The 23,311-nt window shown below is 38.1% G+C and overlaps 1 long non-coding RNA gene across 1 annotated transcript; it reads right to left on the bottom strand.

Annotated features, from left to right (window-relative positions):
• Positions 1-18,550: 18,550 nt before the first annotated feature.
• Positions 18,551-23,061, bottom strand: LOC132902779 (uncharacterized). Its single transcript, XR_009657236.1, has 3 exons — positions 23,010-23,061; positions 22,723-22,880; positions 18,551-18,731 (listed from the first exon to the last, which is right to left on the bottom strand). It is a non-coding gene; the product is annotated as an uncharacterized LOC132902779 (long non-coding RNA).
• Between the last annotated feature and the right edge of the window lie 250 nt (positions 23,062-23,311).

Raw genomic sequence — 23,311 nt, 5'->3', positions numbered from 1 at the left:
TAAGTGATTTAATAAAAAAAAACATATCTATCAACTTGTTTTATTGCTACTTTTTCAATTATTGCCGTGTGGTTCCCTGCACTTAAGAGGACCAATCCATATCTTTCTCATGAATGCTAAAAGGCGACTAAGAGATAAGAACACAAGTATTTAGTGCAAACTTTTGTGCTAAAGTACATACCAGCTGATTTTCTTCCCGTGCAAATTGTAAAAGTCAACCAAGGAAAAGTCTGGCTGGGAGTCTAAGATGAGCTAGCAACCTTTCATTATTTGAATCTCAATACCATCATAAAGCCATATAGCTGACCATAGCCTTCCAGTCTTTTCAAGACTGTTGGCTCTGCCTTCCCCCTAAGGAATAAAAACGTGACCCGAAGTCCATCTATGATAACGATTAAGAGATCAGGTAATTACACGAAGTTACTCCCGACTTATCAAAAGTAAAGTAGGTAGATGTACATACATACATACATAAAATCACGCCTCTTTTCCGGAGGGGTAGGCAGAGACTACCTCTTTCCACTTGCCACGATCTCTGCATACTTCCTTCGCTTCATCCACATTCATAACTCTCTTCATACAAGCTCGGCGGTTTCGAGTACTTTTGAGCTGACCCTTTACCAGGACGTCCTTAATGTGATCAAGATACGTTCGTCTAGGTAGATGTAAATTAAAAATATCTAAAGTAACTAAATGAGATTTTGTACAAAAAAATATATGACTGTATGTATTTTAAATAAAATTAAATAAAATAAATAAATAAAAAATGCCGCCTACGCAAGGGCCAGATATAGAAGGGACAGGTCGAAGAAAACCCTGGCTTGACATCAAAAAGACAATACAAGGTCTTAAAACTGAAGACACTAAAGACCGGACAAAGTGGAAAGATTAAAATCAGAAAGCAGACCCCAGACTCCGAAGCATAGCATGCGAAAGGTGCAACTGGGAACACTCAAGGATTAGATATATAAATATCTAATATACTACTACGTACTATAAATTCTTACATATATACATATATACCGCGCGGCTTTGCTCTCGTGAGATCTCCCTCCCTAGTACTCCTCCCCAGGACCCTATATATGTGCCAAATTTCATGAAAATCAGTTCAGCAGTTTAAAATTCATTCGTTACAAACATACGATAACTTTTGTAATAAAAGGAGAAACCGCCGCCAATCTGAACCCTTTCTTTTTTGAAGTCGTTCAAATTTTTTAAACCTTCTCCTAAGTGTTAACACTTTCCTGAAAACCACATCAAAATCGGTTCAACGAAATTCGCGGACAAACATACATACGTACATACATACAGGACAAACTGAAGGAACTTTTTTTTTGAAGGCGGTTGTTTATATAGTATTATATATATATATACCTTTTCTCTTTAAGTGTGGGTAAAATTAAAACCTCTGAGAAAAACACATTAAAGAACTCTAATCTCCATAATTAGTAAACTCCACTCAAATTGGATCGTGGTTTATACTTTATTAAACTTTAAATTCTCTTAGTCACCTCTTACGATATTCGTGGATAATTCGCAGTGATTGAAATCTAAACCTCGATAAAAAAAATACCGGTAAGTTGTGTGGTTACCGGCACCAATGAAAATAAGAATAGGACCACTCCATCACGTTCTTATGACTATCCTAAAAGGCGACTAGAGGATAGGCTTATTAACTTGGGATAGGTCTAGCAACCTGTCATTATTTGGATCTCAATTCTATCACTAAGCCATACAGCTGAACGTGGCTTATCAGTATTTTTAAGACTGTTGGCTGTCCATCCCGCAAAAGACGTGAATATATGTATTATGTTAGACAAAAATAAAAAATAAAAAACCATTTTAATACTAACCTTCCATGATAAATTAAGTCTGTTTTATTAAATTCTGTCATGATAAATTAAGTTCTCTCAATCAATTCTATCATTAAGCCAAATAGCTGAACGTGGCCGATCAGTCTTTTCAAGACTGTTGGCTCTGTATACCCCACAAGGGATATAGACGTGACCATATGTATGTATAAATTAAGTTCCGGTAAAGACAAAGTTTAAATTAAGAACACAGGAGACCAAGATCAACAGCTTAACAAAACTTCGAGCAATGTAATCATTCTTATCGCAAAATCAATTGAATTAAGCCTGGAAAATTACCCCCCCCAAGTAAATTAAAGATTGTCCTGTTGAAAAAAAGGGCCAGCAATCTGTCATTATTTGCATTGCCGTGTGGTTCCCGGAACCAATAGAAAAAAGTATAGGACCACTCACATGGATATTGTGAAAGTCGACTAAGGGTATAAATTTGGCTTATGGCGACTATAGACTTATAAACTTGGGATTCTTCTTTAAGGCGATGGGCTAGCAACCTGTCACTATTTGAATCTCAATTCTTTCTTAAAGCTATATAGCTGAACGTGGCTATCAGTCTTTTCAAGACTGATGGCTCTGTCTACCCCGTAAGGCATATAGATGTGATTTTATGTATGTATGTTTTTCCTGACGTTTCGACCGGGTTGCAAGGTTGCACATCCAGTGACCACGGTCAATGTTTTTTGCATCGGTTAGTATTCAAACTAACATACGTAACTTCGAAAATAGTCATTGATACATAGCCACGGTGGGATTCGAACCGGTGCCTTTATGCGGAACACGCGTTTTAACCGGGCACCTTACCGATTCGACATTCAACGCTCTCAACATTTTTTCGTTAATTGATTGATGTTAATAACGATAGGACGAAGCACTCTAAAATGACCTTTAGCAACTAAAATCATTGTTTAATTTGACAGTATATAAATTGAGAGTTATAAGGGCGTCTGCAATTTAATTGCAGGTGACGAGAGGAACAAAGGGCGGCCATTAAGCCCTCATTTATAAAATGCGAAAATAGCCTTTATGGATGACGATGGGACTCAATGGACAAGCCTTTTTAGAGCTTTAATTTAAAATTGAAGAACAATTTACAGTTTTTTTACATACATACATCCATACATAATAATCACGTCTATATCCCTTACGGGGTAGATAGAGCCAACAGTCTTGTAAAGACTGATGGGCCACGTTCAGCTGTTTGGTATTAAGATAGAATTAAGATCCAAATAGTGACAGGTTGCTAGCCCATCGCCTAAAAGAAGAATCCCAAGTTTATAAGCCTATCCCTTAGTCATCTTTTACGACATCCATGGGAAGGAGATGGAGTGGTCCCATTCTTCCGTCCATTGGTGCCGGGAACCACACGGCTAAGTGTTTTTATATGATGAAACATATGAACTCCTTTGAAGATTCGTCATACCTTGAATGTTGGAGAATGGTGTCAGAAAGGTGAGACTTCGTGCCGAAACTCTAAAGGAGAAGATATTGCCAACAGTTATGAGATGAAAGCCACGCTGAGCTGTATGGCTTAATGATGGAATTGAGATTCATATTCATTGCCTGCAAGAGGAATCCCAAGTTTATCAGCTTAGTCGCCTTTGACGACATCCGAGGGAACGATCGGAGTGGTTCTATGCTAACGTGCCGGAAACCACGGGGCATAATTGATAAATAATTTGAACGTTTTATATTGAAAAAACCTTTAATTTGATATTTTTTTTTACATTCTGCACAGAAAGAGACGCAGTTAACACGCACAATTTATATCTTTGCTACGGGATCAGAATGGGTGTCTGTTATCTATACTAATACTATAAAGCTGAAGAGTTTGTTTGTTTGAACGCGCTTATCTCAGGAACCAGTGGTTCGAATTGAAAAATTATTTTTGCATTGAATAGACCAAATGGTTGATAAATATCGAGGAAATCTTTAGGCTATATAATATCACGCTGCAACTATAAGGAGCAAAGAAATAATGGAATATGTGAAAAAAAAAACGAGGAAAATTATTCATTCCTGAGAGCCTCAATGATGCCCAAAATAACTATTCCACGCGGACGAAGTCGCGGGCACGGCTTGTTTCAAGATAAAATTCTTTAAATAGACACCTAAGTTGACCAAATATTAATACCTATATAATCAGAAAATATATTTTGAAAAGGACAATAGTAAAAAAAAATTAACGCTTGAAAATATGTAATTCATATTCTGATAAAGTCAGTACAATACGCTGGCATGACAGCAAGTTAATTTTAAAATACATATATTACCATCTGTAAGTTTAAATTTTGTTTCCATCAGCTGGTTTCTACAGTTTTTTTTTTCTTTTTAATAAAAAACGACTCAATGTTATCGAGGGAAATTGTCTGTTCTTTGGAAATCAACCGTTTTTATCTACCCGTCCTTGGACGTCATCGGAATAATGGAAAAACACTGTCTGATGGACGATATTTTTAGAATCGTCTCGATAATCGATCGCCGTGTGGTTCCCGGCACCAATATAATATTGTGAAGTTGACGTTGTTGAAGAAAATGCAGTGCAGTTTGTTACCGCTTCTTCTGCACTGACGCCTTGGAAGCGGCTGTAAACTTAGTTTTTAAGTAATTTATTTGACGTCAACCAATGTTATTAAACCATACGTTTTGACAATTATTAAGCGATATATAGTATCCTATAGTAATGCATAAAATTTTTGAATTTGAATTCAATAGTAAAACGAATAGGACCACTCTCTCTCTACCCGTATGTCGTAAAGGCGACCATGGGATAGACTCATGAACTAGGGGTTATTCTTTTAGGCGATGCGCTAGCGACCTGTCACTAGCTGAACGTGGGCTATCAGTCTTTCCATGACTGTTGGCTCTGTTTACACCGCAGGATATATAGACGTGACTATATGTGTGTATGTCTCGATAATGGATCTGTTGTTTGTCTTGATTAAACTTAATTGTGGTGCAGTAATAGTTTTTATTGTATACATACATTTAAAGATTTATAAACAAAAATTGGAATTAAAACTGTCATTTTCTCAAATTTCATTATTATAGGTAACGCTATTATCTGATCTGAGGCTATTTAATAAGTCCTATAATTGTAATTTGATAACTTGAAAATGGGCTAGCAAACTTTCCTTTGTAAGTCTTTTCGAAACTGTTGGCTCTGTCTTCAACATAAGGGATAAACAACGTGATGCTTGTACATATGGTTACGTCTATATCCCTTGCGGGGTAGACATATCCAATTAAATCATCGTTGAATTTTCGGCTTTATACACTTAAATATGTTTGCTTTATAACTTACAAATTACACATTTGCCCCTTCCTTGATTCAAAAATGATTTTAAAAACAAGTTATAATTTTTTAATCTTATCCACTCAAATCTTTCTCTCAATTTTTTTCAGTTTGAAGCAATCAAGAGTTAATTTCCAGCGAGCCTTTACCTCGGGCGCCGCCGAGGCAAGGGTGATGAGAAACGACCCATTTCCTGATCGTAATAAGGTCAAATCTGTCTTTAAACTTATCTTACATATACATTTGGTCACGTTTATATACCTTGCGGGGTAAAAAGAGCCAACAGTCTTGAAAGGACTGAATGGCCACGTTCAGCTATTTGGCTTGATGATAGAATTGAGATTCAAATAGTGACAGGTTGCTAGCCGATCGCCTAAAAAAGAATCCCAAGTTTGCAAGCCTATCCCTTAGTCGCCTTTTACGAAAAGACGCCTTTTAAGAAAAAAGAAAGAGATGGAGTGGTCCTAGTCTTTTTTGTATTGGTGCCGGGAACCACATGGCACAAACTTGTCTTCTATGAATTTATTATAACCTCTATGATACTTCCTTCTGTCCTCTGTTCAGGTTATGTGATCTCAATTGTCTGAAAAGGATATGCACTTTTGACGATTCACCGAGCACCACCGAGACCTCCACCGAGACTTATAAACTTGGGATTCTTCTTTTAGGCGATGAGCAAGCAACCTGTCACTATTTGAGTCTCAATTCTATCATTAAGCCTAACAGCTGAAGGTGGTCTTAGAAATTGTTTATTCAAAAATTTATTTTTCATAGAATAAACCTATTATTATTGTTTTCCTATATTTAAGTATCTTAAGAAATATACATTTAACTTAAAATAAATTAGCAAACATTCCAAACTAAAATCTTCCTAAACTTCACATTAAGCTACGGGAATCATAGACCGGCTTAGTATAATTGCACGTTAATAAGATCCCGGAATGCGCCCCGGGCCGCCCCAATTAGTAACCCAGATGTTTTGTGGCGTTCACGTTCTGAAAAATAGGCCGACGAAGAGTTATCTGGGTCTTGAAAAGAAAATTTTGCACTACAAATAGGTAGGTAACTATTTCATTTTATTTATCAAATTAAACCGCCTGTTGGCTCTGTTTACCTAGTAGGAGTTAAGGAGAGAATACGTATACATACGTACATCTGATCACGTATAGATGTCGTAACACCGAGTCAACCTTATCTTAACATGCCGGCAATATTGTTATTAATTAAGCTATCAAGCCAAACAGCTGAACGTGGCCTATTCTTTCAAGACTGTTGGCTCTGTCTACCCCGCAAGGGATATAGACGTTATTGTGTGTGTGTGTGTATGTGTGTAATAATTCCGAATTCTATGATGATAAGAATTGTTGGACTGTTTGTGACATCAAAAGATGTTTACAAGTAAAAAAAAACAACGATTCTCTCTCAAAAGCCGTCGCAAATAACCGCATTAACTGAGGGTTGCCGATATTTTTCCAAGTTAACCCTACCAAATTAAAAATTCAAGGCGTTGAAACAGTAACGAACAAAGTTACAATCTTTCTAATTGAATTACAAGCACCAAGAGAATGGGGTTTCTGAGACCCAAACAAATCTGCATACGAAATTACTTCGCACTGGTAGTGTGGTTGATACGAATGTTTGCATCGTGCTACGGAGGGTTAGAGTTCACATCCCACGGGATATAGTTAGTGAACTGTTTCCTGTTTCATTGTGGGAATAATTACTTATTTATCCCTAATGACGTAAAAAGTAAATAGTTCAATGTTGATTTTTGTTAGTTGAAATTCCTTCAATTCCATTAGAATTGAATAGTGTGTGCTGTGTGGTTCTGTGTAATTGAGAGTAAGACCACTCCATCTCTTTACTATGGATGTCGATAAAGGCGACTAAGGCATATTCATTTAGTACAGCTTTTACCATGGGTCAATATTTGTCAGGCTTCCCTGTAAATGTTGCGGATGTCAGATGGGAGTAGCTTCGTGTAAAAACCTGACTCATCCAATCTAGGATCTATGGTCAAAGGTATACCCCGGGCTCCTCTCCAGAGAGGTGAGGATGCAACCGGGACTAAAACCAGGAGGAAGAAGAAAATTAAATTTTATTCAAATTATTGATCTTGAATAAAATAAATTTGGAATGTTTTACAAAACTTAATTAATTTAATTCACACTACGCTGTAATAATTTTGCATTCACTCCTGACATAATTCGCAAAAATTCTAAAATATAATACACGTACATACATAGGTATATTTACGTCTGTATCCCTCTCGGGGTAGACAGAGTCAATAGTCGTGATTGAATTGAGATGCATAAAGTGTCAGGTTGCTAGCCCATCGCCTATAAGAGGTATCCCATGTTTATTCGCCTTAGTCGCCCTTTACGACTTCCATGGAAAAATATGGAGTGGTTCAATCCTAAAGTGCTGGGAACCACACGACACAAAATAACTCATCCTACAAATATTATAAATGCGAAAGTTTGTGAGTATGTCAGTATGGATGTTTGTTACTCTTTCACGCAAAAAATACTGAACCGATTACGATGAAATTTGGTATGTAGGTAGCTGAAGACCCAGAATAACTTATAGGCTACTTTTTGTATCGGATTTGTTTCGATAGGGTTTTCATGCGGACGAAGTCGCGGGCGGCCTCTTTTACAGCGAACATCATGAAAGTTACAGATAAGGGGCTTTTCGGCTCAAGGAATCGATTTATCAAGGTCCTAGGTTCGAGAAAAGCTCGGTTCCCAAGATATATAAACATTTTGAAAACCGCGTTTTGTGACAGGTTGCTTGCTCATCGCCTATAAGAAGAATTCCAAGTTTATAAGTCTATCCCTTAATCGCCTTTACGACATCCATAGAAATGAGATGGAGTGGTCCTGTTTTTTTTTATATTTATGCCGGGCACTTAATTCCACAGCTAAAAATATATATATATATATATATATGTATATCGATGCTTGAAATGTCTTGAAATTTTGAACGGCCTCTGTGGCGCAGCGGTAGTGCGCTTGTCTGTGTCACCGGAGGTCCCGGGTTCGAATCCCGGCCAGGGCATGATGAGAAACGAACTTTCTCTGATTGGCCTGGGTCTTGGATGTTTATTTATATAAGTATTTATTATAAAAATATAGTATCGTTGAGTTAGTATCTCGTAACACAAGTCTCGAACTTACTTCGAGGCTAACTCAATCTGTGTAATTTGTCCCGTATATATTTATATTTATATTTATATTTAATGTGAAACTCGGGCTATATATGGCTATATATACTACCTTTTTTTCAAAATTCGACCCCCAAAGTAGTCACATGGAGGGTGAAAGTTTGTATGAAAATCATCGTTCCGCTTTCACGCCTGAACCGCTGAACCGATTTTAATGAAATTTGGTATGTATATAATTTAAGACTCGCGTTCAAACATGAGCAACTTTTTTTTTCAAAAATCGACCCCCAAAATATTCAAATTGGGGGTTAAAAGTTTGTATGAAAATCATCGTTCCGCTTTCACGCCTGAACCGCTGAACCGATTTTGATGAAATTGGGTATGTATGTATATGGTTTAAAACCCGCGTTCAAACATCGGCTACCTTTTTTTTCAAAAATCGACCCCCAAAGTAGTCACATGGGGGGTGAAAGTTTGTATGAAAATCATCGTTCCGCTTTCACGCCTGAACCGCTGAACCGATTTTGCTGAAATTTGGTATGTATATAGTTTAAGACCCGCGTTCAAACATAGGCTACTTTTTTTTCAAAAATCGACCCCCAAAATATTCAAATTGGGGGTTAAAAGTTTGTATGAAAATCATCGTTCCGCTTTCACGCCTGAACCGCTGAACCGATTTTGATGAAATTGGGTATGTATATAGTTTAAAACCCGCGTTCAAACATAGGCTACCTTTTTTTCAAAATTCGACCCCCAAAGTAGTCACATGAAGGGTGAAAGTTTGTATGAAAATCATCGTTCCGCTTTCACGCCTGAACCGCTGAACCGATTTTGATGAAATTGGGTATGTATATAGTTTAAAACCCGCGTTCAAACATAGGCTACCTTTTTTTCAAAATTCGACCCCCAAAGTAGTCACATGGAGGGTGAAAGTTTGTATGAAAATCATCGTTCCGCTTTCACGCCTGAACCGCTGAACCGATTTTGATGAAATTTGGTATGTATATAATTTAAGACTCGCGTTCAAACATGGGCAACTTTTTTTTTCAAAAATCGACCCCCAAAATATTCAAATTGGGGGTTAAAAGTTTGTATGAAAATCATCGTTCCGCTTTCACGCCTGAACCGCTGAACCGATTTTGATGAAATTGGGTATGTATGTATATGGTTTAAAACCCGCGTTCAAACATCGGCTACCTTTTTTTTCAAAAATCGACCCCCAAAGTAGTCACATGGGGGGTGAAAGTTTGTATGAAAATCATCGTTCCGCTTTCACGCCTGAACCGCTGAACCGATTTTGCTGAAATGGGGTATGTATATAGTTTAAAACCCGCGTTCAAACATAGGCTACCTTTTTTTTCAAAAATCGACCCCCAAAGTAGTCACATGGGGGGTGAAAGTTTGTATGAAAATCATCGTTCCGCTTTCACGCCTGACCCGCTGAACCGATTTTGATGAAATTTGGTATGTATATAGTTTAAGACCCGCGTTCAAAAATAGGCTATTTTTTTTTTTTTCAAAAATCGACCCCCAAAATATTCAAATTGGGGGTTAAGAGTTTGTATGGAAATCATCGTTCCGCTTTCACGCCTGAACCGCTGAACCGATTTTGATGAAATTGGGTATGTATATAGTTTAAAACCCGCGTTCAAACATAGGCTACGTTTTTTTCAAAAATCGACCCCCAAAATAGTCAAATGGGGGGGTGAAAGTTTGTATGAAAATCATCGTTCCGCTTTCACGCCTGAACCGCTGAACCGATTTTGATGAAATTGGGTATGTATATAGTTTAAGACACGCGTTCAAACATAGGCTACCTATTTTTTCAAAAATCGACCCCCAAAGTAGTCACATGGGGGGTGAAAGTTTGTATGAAAATCATCGTTCCGCTTTCACGCCTGACCCGCTGAACCGATTTTGATGAAATTTGGTATGTATATAGTTTAAGACCCGCGTTCAAACATAGGCTATTTTTTTTTCAAAAATCGACCCCCAAAATATTCAAATTGGGGGTTAAAAGTTTGTATGAAAATCATCGTTCCGCTTTCACGCCTGAACCGCTGAACTGATTTTGATGAAGTTTGGTATGTATATAGTTTAAAATCCGCGTTCAAACATAGGCTACGTTTTTTTCAAAAATCGACCCCCAAAATATTCAAATTGGGGGTTAAAAGTTTGTATGAAAATCATCGTTCCGCTTTCACGCCTGAACCGCTGAACCGATTTTGATGAAATTGGGTATGTATATAGTTTAAAACCCGCGTTCAAACATAGGCTACCTTTTTTTCAAAATTCGACCCCCAAAGTAGTCACATGAAGGGTGAAAGTTTGTATGAAAATCATCGTTCCGCTTTCACGCCTGAACCGCTGAACCGATTTTGATGAAATTGGGTATGTATATAGTTTAAAACCCGCGTTCAAACATAGGCTACGTTTTTTTTCAAAAATCGACCCCCAAAATAGTCAAATTGGAGGTTAAAAGTTTGTATGAAAATCATCGTTCCGCTTTCACGCCTGAACCGCTGAACCGATTTTGATGAAATTGGGTATGTATATAGTTTAAAACCCGCGTTCAAACATAGGCTACCTTTTTTTCAAAATTCGACCCCCAAAGTAGTCACATGGAGGGTGAAAGTTTGTATGAAAATCATCGTTCCGCTTTCACGCCTGAACCGCTGAACCGATTTTGATGAAATTTGGTATGTATATAATTTAAGACTCGCGTTCAAACATGGGCAACTTTTTTTTTCAAAAATCGACCCCCAAAATATTCAAATTGGGGGTTAAAAGTTTGTATGAAAATCATCGTTCCGCTTTCACGCCTGAACCGCTGAACCGATTTTGATGAAATTGGGTATGTATGTATATGGTTTAAAACCCGCGTTCAAACATCGGCTACCTTTTTTTTCAAAAATCGACCCCCAAAGTAGTCACATGGGGGGTGAAAGTTTGTATGAAAATCATCGTTCCGCTTTCACGCCTGAACCGCTGAACCGATTTTGCTGAAATGGGGTATGTATATAGTTTAAAACCCGCGTTCAAACATAGGCTACCTTTTTTTTCAAAAATCGACCCCCAAAGTAGTCACATGGGGGGTGAAAGTTTGTATGAAAATCATCGTTCCGCTTTCACGCCTGACCCGCTGAACCGATTTTGATGAAATTTGGTATGTATATAGTTTAAGACCCGCGTTCAAAAATAGGCTATTTTTTTTTTTTCAAAAATCGACCCCCAAAATATTCAAATTGGGGGTTAAGAGTTTGTATGGAAATCATCGTTCCGCTTTCACGCCTGAACCGCTGAACCGATTTTGATGAAATTGGGTATGTATATAGTTTAAAACCCGCGTTCAAACATAGGCTACGTTTTTTTCAAAAATCGACCCCCAAAATAGTCAAATGGGGGGGTGAAAGTTTGTATGAAAATCATCGTTCCGCTTTCACGCCTGAACCGCTGAACCGATTTTGATGAAATTGGGTATGTATATAGTTTAAGACACGCGTTCAAACATAGGCTACCTATTTTTTCAAAAATCGACCCCCAAAGTAGTCACATGGGGGGTGAAAGTTTGTATGAAAATCATCGTTCCGCTTTCACGCCTGACCCGCTGAACCGATTTTGATGAAATTTGGTATGTATATAGTTTAAGACCCGCGTTCAAACATAGGCTATTTTTTTTTCAAAAATCGACCCCCAAAATATTCAAATTGGGGGTTAAAAGTTTGTATGAAAATCATCGTTCCGCTTTCACGCCTGAACCGCTGAACTGATTTTGATGAAGTTTGGTATGTATATAGTTTAAAATCCGCGTTCAAACATAGGCTACGTTTTTTTTCAAAATTCGACCCCCAAATTAGTCACATGGGGGGTGAAAATCATCGTTCCGCTTTCACGCCTGACCCGCTGAACCCATTTTGATGAAATTTGGTATGTATATAGTTTAAGACCCGCGTTCAAACATAGGCTATTTTTTTTTTCAAAAATCGACCCCCAAAATAGTCAAATGGGGGGGTGAAAGTTTGTATGAAAATCATCGTTCCGCTTTCACGCCTGAACCGCTGAACTGATTTTGATGAAGTTTGGTATGTATATAGTTTAAAACCCGCGTTCAAACATAGGCTACGTTTTTTTTTCAAAATTCGACCCCCAAAGTAGTCATATGGGGGGTGAAAGTTTGTATGAAAATCATCGTTCCGCTTTCACGCCTGAACCGCTGAACCGATTTTAATGAAATTTGGTATGTATATAATTTAAGACCCGCGTTCAAACATAGGCTTTTTTTTTTTTCAAAAATCGACCCCCAAAGTAGTCAACTGGGGGGGTGAAAGTTTGTATGAAATTCATCGTTCCGCTTTCACGCCTGACCCGCTGAACCGATTTTGATGAAATTTGGTATGTATATAGTTTAAGAGCCGCGTTCAAACATAGGGTATTTTTTTTTTTCAAAAATCGACCCCCAAAGTAGTCAAATGGGGGGTGAAAGTTTGTATGAAAATCATCGTTCCGCTTTCACGCCTGAACCGCTGAACTGATTTTGATGAAATTTGGTATGTACCTTTATAGTTTAAGAGCCGCGTTCAAACAGGCTATTTTTTTTTCAAAAATCGACCCCCAAAAAAGACCCGCCTTCAAACATAGGCTATTTTTTTTTCAAAAATCGACCCCCAATGTCGTCAAATGGGGCGGTGATAGTTTGTATGAAAATCATCGTTCCGCTTTCACGCCTGACCCGCTGAACCGATTTTGATGAAATTTGGTATGTATATAGTTTAAGACCCGCGTTCAAACATAGGCTATTTTTTTTTTCAAAAATCGACCCCCAAAGTAGTCGAATGGGGGGGTGAAAGTTTGTATGAAAATCATCGTTCCGCTTTCACGCCGGAACCGCTGAACCGATTTTGATGAAATTTGGTATGTATATAGTTTAAGACACGCGTTCAAACATAGGCTCCTTTTTTTTTCAAAAATCGACCCCCAAAATATTTCAATGGGGGGGTGAAAGTTTGTCTGAAAATCATCTTTCCGCTTTCACGCCTGAACCGCTGAACCGATTTTAATGAAATTTGGTATGTATATAGTTTAAGACCCGCGTTCAAACATAGGCATTTGTTTTTTCAAAAATCGACCCCCAAAATAGTCAAATGGGGGGGTGAAAGTTTGTATGAAAATCATCTTGAATATGAAATTTTGTGTCGTATCCTATCATCCTATAATCTAAAATACATTTGCGCGGGCGAAGCCGCGGGCAAAAGCTAGTATATATATATATATATAAAAATGCCAGAGTTTCACATGTCAAGCATCGAACTCAACACACACATTTTCAGTTTGCTCCAACGCTCGAGTAGATACAACATGCAAATCACCTTTTGATGGAGTGTCCTCGTTTGAAACATTATTTTGTAACAGATGGTGTTATTAGGATGACAACACATTCGGAGTGAAAAAAAAAAAAAATATTTTACGGGACAGACAAACCTAATAACAGTGCCGTGTGGTTCCAAAAAAAATAGGACCACTCCATCTTTTTCCCATGGATGTCGTAAAAGGCGACTAAGGGGTAGACTTATATACTTGGGATTCTTCTTTTAGGCGATGGGCTAGGAACCTGTCACTATTTGAATCTCAATTCTATCTTAAAGCAAAATAGCTGAACGTGGCCTATCAGTCTTTTCAAGACTGTTGGCTCTGTCTACCCCGCAAGGGATATAGACGTGATTATATTTATGTATGTATGTACAAATCCAATAATTAAGGTAAGACTCGAGGCCACAGATTAGTGTATGGCTAAGTAAAAAATAATTGTTGAAGAATAATTATAACGTAAATATAAAACTACATTAATAGCTTGAAGTTACGAATATTAGTTAATATGAAGGAAGCAAAAGTGTCATATGGTTCTTGGTATTTTAATAGAATAGTGCCGCCATAAATGGTGTAAAAAGCAACTAAGGGATAGGTTTATAAACTTTGTGATTATTTTAGGCGACGCGACGGGCTAGCAGCCTGTCACTTTATGAATCTCAATTCTATCATTAAGCCAAACAGCTGAACGTGGCCTCTCAGTCTTTTCAGGACTGTTGGCTTTGTCTACCTTGTAAGAGATGAGACGGGCTATTCTTTTTTGGAACCACACGGCACATATTGTTTATAAATAATTCTTAACGTGAGAACATAAAAAAAAAATAGGACCACTCAATCTCTTTTCCATGGACGTCGTAAAAGGTGACTAAGGGATAGGCTTACAAACTTGGGATCCTTTTTTAGGCGATGGGCTAGTCTTTTAAAGACTGGTGGCTCTGTCTACCCCGCTAGGGATATAGACGTGATCATATGTATGTATGTAAGAAATTGCATCACTTCCAGAGACTATAGCCAAACATTTCAGCTGAGGTATGCAAACTTTTTAGTCAAAAAAAAAATATAATCGGACATTCTAAAGCATGGTTGCCCCAGTACAGCATCATAATTATAATGTCGTCAAAATGTCTGAATTCCTTAGAACAAAGGGCGAGAAGGGGCAGCGCCCTCGTTCACTCGGTTTTACTCGGTTGCGAAATGAGCAGTTGAACAAAGACGTTTTGTAAAAAAAACGTTTTAAATCTTGTATACTTTTTTCCAAAAGTGCTTGCATAGGAATTTATAAAGGAAAATGTCGTTCGTATAATCAAGAATGCGCAGACGTTGATAATCAAGAATACACACTTAAAATCAGCCTCTTTCCCGGAGGGATAGGCAGAAACTAACTTTCCACTCTGTTACATTTACAATGAAAACCGTCACAATGAGGTACTTTCCTCGTGAAACAGTAATTGTATATTCCTTATAAACATATATATAATAACGTATATGTCTCTTGCGGGGTAGACCGAGTCATCAGGCTTAAAAAGACTGCAAGGCTGCGTTCAGCTGTTTGGCTAAATTATAGAATTGAGATTCAAATAGTGACAGATTGCTATGCATCGCTTAAAAGAAGAATCCCTAGTTCATAAGCCTATATCTGAGTCACTTTTCACGACATCTTTGTGAAAGACATGAAGTGGTCCTATACTATAGTCCCGAGAACCACACGGCACATATATTTTTTTTGTATATTTATATCCCCTGTTCAGTATTCTTATCGTGTCACGGCAAGACTCTAAACAATTTTTATGAAGGATGTTTGTGAATGCGTACAAAGATAATTCACGTTCATACAATTCATCACGTCTGTTTCAGATAAAATAAAAACACAGGACATTTTGGACTTTTCGTTCCATCTTAGGTCTCACTTTATTTACGCACTCCATTCGTTTCTAGTTTTTTGGGTTCCATTAAAACAGATTTTTAAGATTCATTTAAAATGCGTAATGAGTTTATACTCGTAGGTACAGGTTCGAATGCCACCTCGAACGTGGACCTATGAATATTTTCGAAGTTACGTACATTAGTTTGAATACTAACCGATGCTCCTACGGTGAGAGAAAACGTCATGAAACCTGCATATCTACGCAACAATGTGTAATTATGATCGATCCAATACGGGTTTACCTGTAAAGGTTGCGGAGGTCAGATTCTTAAGGGATTCGCTTCGTGAAAAACCTGACTCATCCAATCTAGGATACAAGGTCAAAGTCATACTCCGGGCTACTCTCCAGAGTGGTGAGGATGTAACCGGAACCAAAACCAGGAGGAAGGCGACAGAAAGAGATAGAAGATGAGACATAGTGCCTTATCAACGTACCTGAATAAATGCGTTGGTTATTTTCGTCAAGTCACTCACATTTTTTCCTAAGACTCCATGACTAAGTTTACTTTATGTTACATTTCTATATACCTTGCTGGGTAGACAGAGCCAACAGTCTTGAAAGACTGAAAGGCCACGTTTATCTGTATGATATACAGGTTGCTAGGCCATCGCCTACCAGATGAATCTCAAGATTATTAGCCTATCCCTTAGTCTACACTCCTGGGAAAGAGATGGAGTGGCCGTGTGGTTTCCGGCAGTTTAGAATAGCACCTTTGGCTGTTTGGTTGACTGACAATTGATATTGCCTACCTAGAAACCTACCTAGAAACACGATTCTGACACACAATTCCACTTGACCATCAGGCAAAGAAGTTTTAAGAATATAAAGTACCTCTTGAAACTGTACAGAGATGTAATAAACGTCATCCACAAAGTGAAGGAAATAAAACATACAAAGGAAAGAACCCTTAAAACTAACAATTGGGTTCCCCAGTAAAACCTTTGATGTGTGCGAGAGAGAACGGAACGATTAACTTATGTATTTACATTGTGGCCCGATAAATTATTTTAGATCTGTCCTATTTTAAAAATTTTGATGACGAAATTTTGTCGGGAGAATATCTATTTGGGAATATCTTACACTTCCCAATTTTCAGCACCTATTAGTTTCCGTATACGTTACCTTTTTAAACAGTTAAATTAATTTGAATTTTAAAGTCACTTAGTAATGCAAAATTCTTTGATCAATTCATTGAAAGATTTTCATATATAATAAGGATTCGAACAGCGTGATAAGGGAATTTTGTGATGTGAAAGAAGATATACTTAGTGATAGAAATAGAAAAGGGAATGCTTATATGGTGTATGATGTGATAGTGCTCATGTGGAGACAATGAATGAAAGCAGGTTGACAAAGAAAATATACAAAGAGAGTATGAATGAGTTCTAGCAAAAGTTCAGCTCAAAGTACCCGAAACCAACGAGCTCGCATGAAGAGAGTTCTGAATGTGGAAAGCGTAAAAAGTATGCAAGGATCATGACAAGAATAAAGACGTGGCCTCTGCCTACCCCTCCAGGATAGAAACGCGATTTCAGTATGTAAGATTTACCTTCAACGCCATGTTTTTAGTGTTAATTTTAAAATGGTATAATTTATGTAAGACGACATTGTGTTTAACAAAATCAGGACGCATTAATAATTAAACTATTTTAACATTGGAGTTAGGACACAACGTTAATGAATCAGAAAATAAATAATATTATTTCGTAGATATAAAAAGGTTGCATAAACTGAATTTTCTTGAATATCACTCGTATCGTGGGTTATTTATTTAAATATACAAAAAAATCTTTAAATAGATCAAATATGATCATATTTATCCTATTTAAAGAAAATAACGTTTCTCGAAGAACGTGAGAACACATTATATTTTTCAAGTGCTATCAGCTTAATTTACCGATACGATAATATATCTGAGAGGGCAGGAGACAAAATATAAACAATACAGAAGATATTCTGAAAATATATCAGGTTCCATTATCCTTATTTTCATAAAAAACTGTTCCAGTAGACCCGTGACAAGAGAGATGAATTTTGGGTGATTTTTTTAAAATCATAGAAATCATAATAAAATAGAAATGTCATATTGCATTTGCAACGCACTCAGTTACATGCGCAGTTCTAGAACTTTTAAATAAATCTTATAAAATGCAATATGAATACGTGCCCTGTGGTTTCAGTCACTATAGAATAGAATCACTACATATCTTTCCCATGGATTTAGTAAAATACGACTAAGGGATATGCTTATAAACTTGGTATTCTACTTGTAGGTGATGGGCTAGAACCTGTCACTATTTGAATATCAATTCCATCACAAGGCGATATAGCTCAACATGGTCTTTCGGTCTTTGTGAGAATGTTGGCTCTGTCTACCCCGCAAGGTATATAGACTTGATTATATGTATAACTATAGCTAGTAATAAATAAAATATATTTGGACAAATCACAATGATTGAGCTAACTAGCTTTAAATAAGTAGTCACTGAGATGTGGAATTCCAACTATCTACCCCGCAACGGATATAGACGTGACTATATGTATGTACGTGTGCAATACGAATACGTAAACACTTTTAAAAGCCCCAAAAGATTCTAAATTGGATTCCGTAAAAGAAATTGAGTTCTGTTCATTCCTTAATGCGCTTCAGAATCGAACCTCACACCATCAATTCACCATGACATGTGACGTGAACTCCGCTGCGGTGAATAAATTATTCCTGTTTAAAGTGGAGAACATTCCTGTCTTAAAATAAAGGTATTTTAAAATTATATCTCACCGTCTCAAACTAAACATACATATAATCACATCTTTATACGTTACTGGGTACACAGAGTCTACTCACATTAAAAGAATAAGACCACTCCATTTCTTTCCCATGAATGTCGTAAAAGGCGACTAAGAGATAGGCTTACAAACTTGGCATTCATTTTTAGGCGATGGGCTAGCAACCAAACTAAGGCAAACAGCTGTACGTGGCCTATCAGTCTTTTCAAGACCGTTGGCTCTGTCTACCCCGCAAGGGATATAGACGTGATTATATGTGTAAATAAGTTTATCTAGATACTTCTCAAATTTATTCCTATTCTTTAAATTTATTTAAAAGCGATGTAAATCTGAAACAAAGAAAAACCATTTCTATATTCTGTTGTTACACCAAAAGCAGATTAAAAATTATGTACACGAAAAGTAACAGGAACACGTTTTTCCTAGTTTCTACCAAAATCAATAGATGGCGTGGAACTGAATTTTCGTACTACCGGATAAGGAGTAAAATATTCGCCTTCATTATTATACGTCGATTTATACAAATGATCGTTAATATACATACATACATACATACATAAAATCACGCCTCTTTCCCGGAGGGGTAGGCAGAGACTACCTCTTTCCACTTGCCACGATCTCTGCATACTTCTTTCGCTTCGTCCACATTCATAACTCTCTTCATACAAGCTCGGCGGTTTCGGGCACTTTTGACCTGACCCTTTACCAGGACGTCCTTAATTTGATCAAGATACGTTCGTCTAGGTCTTCCCACTCCGACCTTTCCCTCCACACTCTCCTTGTATATCTGCTTAGTCAACCTGCTTTCATTCATCCTCTCCACATGACCGAACCATCTTAACATACCCTTTTCTATTCCTGTAACTACATCTTCTTTCACATCACAACATTCCCTTATCACGCTGTTCCTTATCCTGTCACTCAATTTCACACCCATCATACTCCTTAACGCTCTCATTTCCACTGCATTTATTCTGCTTTCATGCTTCTTTTGCCATACCCAACTTTCACTCCCATACATTAATGTCGGGACCAACACGCCCCTGTGCACAGCCAGTCGAGCCTTTTTGGATAGTTTCTGACTGCTCATAAAGGCATGCAAAGCTCCATTCACCATGTTCCCCGCGTTCACTCTCCTTTCAATATCACTATCATACTTGCCATCTGATGTAAACTTTGATCCTGGATATACAAACTCTTTCACTTGCTCCACTTTTTCTCCTCCAATCAAAATATTACATGCTGTCATTTCTTTCTCCATTTCAAAAACCAGTGTTTTAGTTTTACTTACGTTCACTTTCATTCCTTTCTCTTTTAAAGCTTCATGCATACAGTTTACCATCTCCTGTAACTCCTCCGCTGATGACGCCAGTATAACCTGATCGTCGGCATAGAGCAGACATTTGACGAGTAACTCATTCATCCTTAATCCACTTTTAGACTCTTTCAAATCTGTCAAACAGCTATCCATAAATAGGTTGAACAGCCACGGTGACGCAACACATCCTTGCCTAACGCCTTTCTCAATCTTAAACCACTCAGTGTGCGCTCCGTTTATCCTGACACAAGCACTCGAATCCTCATATAAGGATTTCAGTGCTCGTATTAAGAGACTGCTCACCCCATGCATAGAAAGTGCTGACCACAATTCATTCCTCTCAACTCTGTCATAGGCCTTTTCCAGATCTACGAATGTGCAATAGACTTTTTGACTCTTGGCCAAAAACTTTTCGGCTATGCACCGCAAGGAAAAGACCTGATCAGTACATCCCATTCCCTTTCGAAATCCCGCTTGAGCATCCCATATTTTGTCATCAGTTTCATTCCTGACTCTATTAATCAATACCTTAGCATACAATTTGCCGACGACGCTAAGCAGGCTTATACCACGATAATTTTTGCAGTCCAGCTGTGACCCTTTTCCTTTGTAAAGTGGCACGATAACAGCCTTACACCAATCTTTTGGTACTCGGCCGCTTCTCCAACACAAATTGAAAAGGCAGTACAACTGACTAGCTACTACGCCTTTTCCTGCTTTAAGCATCTCGACCGACACTCTATCACACCCAGCAGCCTTTCCCGCTTTCATACTCTTAAGTGCTTCTACAATTTCGAACATTTCAATTTCGCCTTCCATCTCATTCTCTTTTTCTTCGCTATAGCAGAAATCTTTCTTATTTCCTTCCTTTTTTTCAAATAAACTTTCAAAATAGTCCTTCCATATCTTTAGTACACATTCTTCTCCTTTCACAACGCTACCATCCTGGCATCTGATCCTAGTCAGCTCTCTGGTTATAGTATTTCCTCGGGCTGACCTTACGGATTTCCAGAATACTTTCAGATTTGACTGAAAGTCTTCTGATAGCCTTTTATCAAAATCCTCTTTATACTCTTCTTTCTTTCTAATCACAGCTTTCTTAACCAAATCTTTCTTTTTCTTATATTCCTTACGTGCTTCATTCACATCTTCATCTATAACCTCTTGCATTCTTAAGTTAGCTTTTGCTGCTAACAAATCCAGCCATGCTTTCTTCTTTAATCGCACAAGTTCTTGCACATCTTTACTCATCCACGCATTTTTGTGATTTTTTCCTTTCCTTCTTCTACTTACACCACACACTTCAACAGCTACTTTCACAATTCTTTCTTTAAATTCCTTCCATCCATCTTCAATATCGCTCATTTCCTCTAAATCTTCAAATTCATCCTTCAGTCTATTAATATACTTCTTACCTACATCCATATCTTGCAAATTTTCTACTTTTACTCTTTCCAAAGCGCTGGTTTGCTCCCTTACCCTGTGCCGCCAGCGATTGAAGATACCCCTTATCCGGGATATCACCAGTAAATGGTCCGAGTCAATGCCAGCACCGCGATATGCACGGGTATCCAGCACTTTGTTCTTCAATCTTTCATCTACAATCACAAAGTCTATCATACTTTTTAAAATACCTTCCACTCTTGTTGAAACATTGAGTTCGACACAAAAAGATCCCACTCTAGACAAATTTCTAATACACTTCTTCCATTATCATTCACCTTTTCGTCACCAAACGCACCAAGCACCTTTTCATATCCATCACGCTTTACACCCACCCATCCATTAAAATCACCTAACATAATAATCTTCTCATTTGGCTTGGTAACTTTCAATACTTCTCTTACACTATTCCAGAACTCCTCGTTTTCGCTTTTTGCTGATGTTGTACCCCTCGAACCCACATCCCAAGGTGCATAAACACCTAGAACGAAGATCCGAGTGATTCCAACTTTCAGCCTAATCCATAGAAGACGAGGGCTGACACACTCATACTCATTCACGCACTCAGCCATTCGTGCAGAAAGAATTAGACCGACCCCTTGACAGCCTCGGCTGGTACTGGAAATTCCAGACCAATACGCCGTGTAAGGGCCGTGCTGCGTCGCGTCGCATCCTTTCCGCTTCGTTTCATTCACGCACAACACATCCAAACGTCTTTCATCCATCATCTGGCATACTTCCTCAATCTTATCCTTCATTCCTCCTCTTACATTCATCGTCGCAAAGCGGCTTTCAGCAGACCGCATACCGCTCCCGCCGGGAACGAGACGTGATGGGGTGCGGACACCATCGCCGCCATTTATATGCTTTTTAAGGTTCATAATGCGATTCCCACGAGACGCTAGGGAAAAATTTTGTCCGCCCCAGCAGAGCCCCGCATGCCAGGGTAAGGCTAGCCATTACCTGGGGTCGCCCAACCCCATGGCGGAAGTGGCACGCTCGAGACTAGGCTCGCCCCTAGCCATGCATCCATCGGCGCGGCAGACCTTAGATTGGCAGGGATTTACATTAAAGAGGAATCCCAAGTCTATCCCTTAGTCGGCTCTTACGACATCCGTGGGAAAGAGATGGAGTGGTCCTATTCTTTTGTAATGGTGCCGGGAACCACACGGCAAAGAGACGGATAAGTAAATATATGTAATATAAATAAGAATATTATATCTTAACCCCTACCTTACAGCATTAATTTAGTATATAGACCAATATCCTGGTATATTACATAGACGAAGCCGTTGCGTGCCGATTTAATAAAAGCGCACGACATTAAAATGTTTTAAATTGTGATGACATCTCTACGCCACAAGTCACAAAAACATAATCACGCGACGCTATTAGTCAAAAACAGCGAAAAGTCTAAATCGCGCAAGCAAAAATTTCACAGATTGGAGCATATGTACAATTCCGACACAACATTGTCGGAGCCGCGGTACCCCAGGCATAACACCTAGCCCGGCAGAAGATTTTCTCTTTGGAGGCGATGACGCGCATCAAAATTATACCTGGACAATAATAAGTAGATAATTGACGCTCAAATCGATCAGCTCCAGGGGCAGAGCCAGGTCTACAGTCAGGATCATGCCGCTGAGGTAGCGTGGTCTCTGGACCTTCAGGTAGGAGAGGAGCTGGCGAGTGGCCTTGTGTTGAGCTGATTTTGGTCCTGAAAACGTACATACTGTTAACATTGATGATCATCATTTTGTAATTTACAGTAAATTTATCAATTTATTAAAATACCTACTTTAAATAATAATCTAATATAGTTATATTTCCAAACTTTGTTAACTACCTAGAAAATTCATCAATTAATGATTCTTGCTATTTTTCGATGACATGTAGAAGTTGAATTTAAATTTGAAATGTCAATGTCAACAAATTGTAATCAGTGTTGCCAATTTAATAAAGCCAGAGTGTCATACTTGTGGGGTCGGATAGTTTAATTCAACCATATTACCCGACATGGTCGAAATGTATGAAAAATAAATGTAACGGTTTAAAAATTATTAGCACGACTTCGTTCGCGTGGAATAGTTATTTTGGGCATCACTGAAGCCCTCAAGGATAAATAATTTTCCCCGTCTTTTTTTTCAC

This window comes from Amyelois transitella, chromosome 18 (genome assembly GCF_032362555.1).
Source record: "Amyelois transitella isolate CPQ chromosome 18, ilAmyTran1.1, whole genome shotgun sequence".
Lineage (NCBI taxonomy): Eukaryota > Metazoa > Arthropoda > Insecta > Lepidoptera > Pyralidae > Amyelois > Amyelois transitella.
Note: the sequence above shows the minus strand (reverse complement) of the source record. Positions and strands in the feature narration are given on the sequence as shown.